The sequence below is a fragment of the Anser brachyrhynchus genome, assembly GCF_964034855.1.
Source record: "Anser brachyrhynchus genome assembly, chromosome: 1".
In the NCBI taxonomy this organism is placed as follows: domain Eukaryota; kingdom Metazoa; phylum Chordata; class Aves; order Anseriformes; family Anatidae; genus Anser; species Anser brachyrhynchus.
Window position 1 is genome coordinate 8,752,945 of NC_137694.1, and position 4,797 is coordinate 8,757,741.

The window sequence follows — 4,797 nt, forward strand, 5'->3', positions numbered from 1 at the left end:
ACTTAAATGTTTGTAATTAAAAAAAAGGTAATGCCTCTTCAGGTACTACCAGTGGTAGGTTAGTAGCTTGAACACTGTTGCAAGAATAACATGTTACAGAAGTTAATGAAAAAAATCAGAACAATCCACCTGTAATCCATTTAATTGTTACAGAAGGATTTTTCCTTTTCTGCAGTTGGAGTCTATCATTATCTAAATGGTCTACACAATATTATTGCCATCATTACTCTTTAAAGAGAGAATAGCCTGTTTTGATATGTCCTGATGGTAAGACTTTTGCAGCAAGCTTTTACAGTTCTGTGTTTATCTCTACACATAGGCTTTTATTTTAAAAAATTAAGTATTGGGAACCTGGTCTCTAACAGCAGACTATTGCCTCCATACATAAACTCAAAGGTAAAGATATTTACCCGAAAACTCACCCACAGCAAAATCAGTACGTTAATATTCTATACTATGAGCAAAGAATTAGCGTTTTGTAGGAGTATCGAACATAGTGGTTGTTTAGATTTGAGCAAATCTGAATACTGGATTGGATGCAGTGCTGGATTGGCCTTGGCTGGCTGCCAGGTGCTCACTCCCCCTCAACAGGATGGGGAGAAAATAAGGTGGAAAAGCTCATAGGCTGAGGTAAGGACAGTGAAATTACTCAACAATTACTGTCACAGGCAAGACAGTCGACTTGGGGAACACCAGTTCAATTTATTACTAATTAATATCACCATAGGTGAGTCAGAAACAAAAGTAAACTAAAAACATCTTCTCTTGCTGTTCCTTCTTCCCAAGCCCTGTAGATCCTTTCCAGTGTCCAGTGCTTCAGAAATGGACTCCTCCAGTAGGTGGGCTCTTGGCAGGAACACAACACACCAGTTCCTGATAAGAACCTTCTTCTGTATGGGCTCTCCATGGGCTGCAGATTCCATCAGGTTACATATATAACTGTTCTGGTGTGAGGTCTTCCATGGTCTACAGTGCTGATATCTGCTCCAACACGGAGCACCATGAGTTGCAGAGGGACTACCTGCTTCATCAGAGTCTTCCTCAAGGGCTGCAAGGGTTTCCTTGCTCAGGTGGCTGGAATACCCCCTCTCCCTCCTTCTACACTGATCTTGGTTGACTGCAGGGTTGTTTCTGTCATTTTCCTGACTACTCTGTCACAGTTGATGCTCAGCACTTTCTACCCTTCTTAAAATATTTTATCACAGAGGCTCCACCAGCTTAGGCTCAGCTTTGGCCAGTGGTGGGTCTGTTTTGGAGACATCTGGAACTGGCTCTATCCAACATGTAGTCAGCACCTGATCTCTGCTCTCTGAGGCCACCCCTGCAACCCTCCTACTGCCAATAGCATGTCATGTAAACCCAATACAGAGGTAAAAAGATTTACCTTTATCATCTTGGTATTTTATCACCTGGGGAGAAACAACCCCGAACACCCTGAGCAGGGATCAGTGACTGTGATCTCATGTAATTCTATAGATGCTACACTCTAGACTCACCCTGTGCAGTGATATATCCAGAAGATAATTCAAACCCCCCATTAAGATATCATCCATAAACTAGCTGCAGTCCATCAAATAAAAATTGTGTTTAGTCTGACTATTCCTAATGCAAACATCAGAATACCAACAGTAGTCTGTATGTATATAATGCCATTCATTAGCATTCCTATAACTTGAATAGCCTCAAAATCACAGAAGAGCTGAGGTTGGAAGGGACCTCTGGAGGGCATCTGGTGCAACCCCTCTGCTCAAGAAGGGACACTGAGAGCAGGCAGCCTAGGACTATGTCCTGTTGACTTTTGAAGATCTTCAAGCAGGGAGACTCCACAACCTCCCTGGGAAACCTGTGCCAGTGCTCTATCAGCTGCACAGTGATGAAGTGCTTCCTCATGTTTAGGCAGAACCTTTTGTGTTCCAGTTTGTGCCACTGTCTCTTGTCTTGGTACAGGGCACTGAGGAAAATTGACTTTGGAGAAAAAATACAAAACAAAACATTGACCAGGCACCTGCCTCCACACTCTTTGTGCCCTCCCTTCAGGTATTTATAGGACATGGATAATATTCCCCCTTGGCCTGCTCTTCTCTAAGCTAGAGTCCCAGCTCTCTCAGCCTTTCCTGAGAAGTGAAGTACTCTAGTCCTTTAATCAGCTTTGTGGCCCTTCATTGGATTTTCTCCAGTAGCTCCATGTTTCTAGTACCAAGGAGCCAAGAGTGGGACATGATACTCCAGATGTGGCCTCACCAGTGCTGAATAGAGAAGAAGGATCATCTCTCTTGACCTGCTGGTAATACTTTGCCTAATGCTGTTTAGGATACCACTAGCTTTCTTTACAGAAAAGGCACGTTAACTCATGTTCAAATTCATGCCCACCAGGATCCCGGGTCATTTTCTGCAAAGCTGCTTTCCAGCTGGGTGACCTCTATCTATTGGTGCCTGGGGTTGTACATCCTCAGATGAAGGACTTCACACTTTACCTTGTTGAACTTCATGAGGTTCTCATCAGCCCATTTCTCCAGCCTGTTCAGGTCCTTCTGGATGGTAGCACAATCCTCTGGTGTATCAACCACTCCTCCAAGTTTTGTGTCATGGGCAAGTGTGCTGAGGGTGCACTTCGCCCTATCATCCAGACCAGGAATGAAGATGTTAATCAGAACTGGGATGGGATGGATCTGAAACACCTGCTGGTGCTCCATCTGGGAATAAAGCACCTGCTTTTCTTCGACCCTCAGCAACCCCCCAACAGAAGGGTCCTCCAAGAGACTGGGCAAGGTAGACAACTGCTTAATGTCCTCTGTCTCTAAGGCAGCTTCGCCAAAAGCCCAGCAGAATCCTTTTAGGTCCTTGAAATATCCTCTCCTGAGATAGTCTATTCCAAGGATGCACGGAGCATCTGGACCAGTCACAATATGGTGCTTTTGCCACTCATTCCCAGTTAGACTCACCTCAGCCTCCACTACAGTTAACTGCTGGGATCCCCCCGTCACCCCATAAATACAGATGGGTTCTGGCCCTTTATAGCTTGATTCTAATACAGTACACTCTGCACCAGTGACTACTAAAGCCTTATACTTATGTGCATTTGGTGTGCCAGGCCATTGAATCCACACAGTCCAATAAACTCAATTGTCCCTTTCCTCCCCCTGGCTGGAGGCATGGCCCCTCTAATTGGGGTCAGAAACTTCATTCCTGTGTCTGGAGGACTGCCTGCTAGAAGTTGGAGCAGCAAATTTCTCAGAGAGCCTCTTTTCTCCAATTGTTTTTCCTTGCACTCACATATGTGTGCCTCTAGGGTCAAGGTAGATTTTCCATCCTATTTTCTCATGTCCTCTCCATGGTCACATAGGAAAAGCCACAGGGTGTTTACTCACTATATCATCTTCCTTGCACAGAAGTACACTTACCCCAATAGCTGAGACACCAGTTTGTACAAGTGGGGAGGAAGATAAAATCTCTTTTAGTTGGTAGACCTCTTCAGAAAGCTTCTCCACAGAAGAGACACAGGCATGTAGGGAATAGGAGACACTTTCTTTGTACTGCCAGAGTTGTTTAGCCAATTCATACAGTGGGGGTTCCTCATCTTTCTACTTATCACAAGGCAAAATTTGAATTCACATTAAGGCACCTTTTTAACACAGCCTGTTGTTGAATCCTAACAGATACTTAAGAACATTCTTCAAAGTCAGGCTTACCTGCATGCACTTGAGCTTCTGAGTTTTTTTTTTTTTTAAGGCTGGGAAAGGAGCTTAGAATCAACATAAGTAATTTCACTGAAAACAGACAAGGTGAAGGAAGTACTCTGACTCCACAACACTACACAGTTGTAGAACCCAGGAACACTTACCTGCCAGCTTCTTACTTGCCAGCTTCTGAACCTAAGTCACTTCCAACAAGCTCACAGCTTATAAAGTGAAGTAGTACCACCAGGCTTTTACTGTACTGAGAAGACACCACCAACGTAACTAGCTCATAGAGTTTTCAAAACCATTTCACAGAGATAGCAGAAAACATGAAGAAAAAGCAACCTCCTGGGGAACACTGAGTCCATTTCACCACAATAGAAAATCATCCTAGATAATCTGACCCTCAAACTCCACTAGGAAGCCTCCCTTTACTCATGCTTCCTATATAGCAAAGGTCAAATGACCCACACCTGGCAGATTTCACTTAACAAGGGTGGAGCCAAGAGACCTTGTGGAATAGGCTCATCTACTTGGCTTCAATGTTTTAAGGTCAATTGCTCCTTATCACTAATAGAAATAACCTGATAAGGGGCTTAGTGGTTAGAGTTGACCTAATTAATTAACTACAAAAGGTGCACAAGGGTCATATTTCTGTTGGTCATTCTGTGAGGAAGATTTTTACACAGCCTGTTTAAAAAAATAAAGTAAAATATAATAAAAAACTGACCTTAAAGGCAACATTGCTATCATAGATTTTCATCTGTCTAGTCATGACGGATAAAGAAGTGTGGGGTACCACACTAGTTATTGGCCTCCAGCTACACTGCACCATTGATCACCGCACTCCAGGCTTTCCCACTTAGCCAGTTTTCAATCCACCTCGCTGTCTACCCTTAAGATTGTAAAGTGTCTTTAAAACATAAAGGAGGACATTTTTTTCTGTAAATTTTAACTGATGTGGAGGCTCTAGAAAACTTCAACTAATTTGATTTAATATTGAATGTTTTCAGTTCACAGCGAAGCTAATAGGATTAATGAATACTAGCACCTGAAAGACTTGGAGATTTGAATATTACATTGGAAACTGACGTCACGATCTTACTATACGTTCCCAGAA

At 43.1% G+C, this 4,797-nt stretch overlaps 1 long non-coding RNA gene across 1 annotated transcript; it reads right to left on the bottom strand.

Annotated features, from left to right (window-relative positions):
- Positions 1–467: 467 nt before the first annotated feature.
- Positions 468–4,178, bottom strand: LOC308188385. Its single transcript, XR_013945474.1, has 3 exons — positions 3,842–4,178; positions 2,475–2,616; positions 468–981 (listed from the first exon to the last, which is right to left on the bottom strand). It is a non-coding gene; the product is annotated as an uncharacterized lncRNA (long non-coding RNA).
- Between the last annotated feature and the right edge of the window lie 619 nt (positions 4,179–4,797).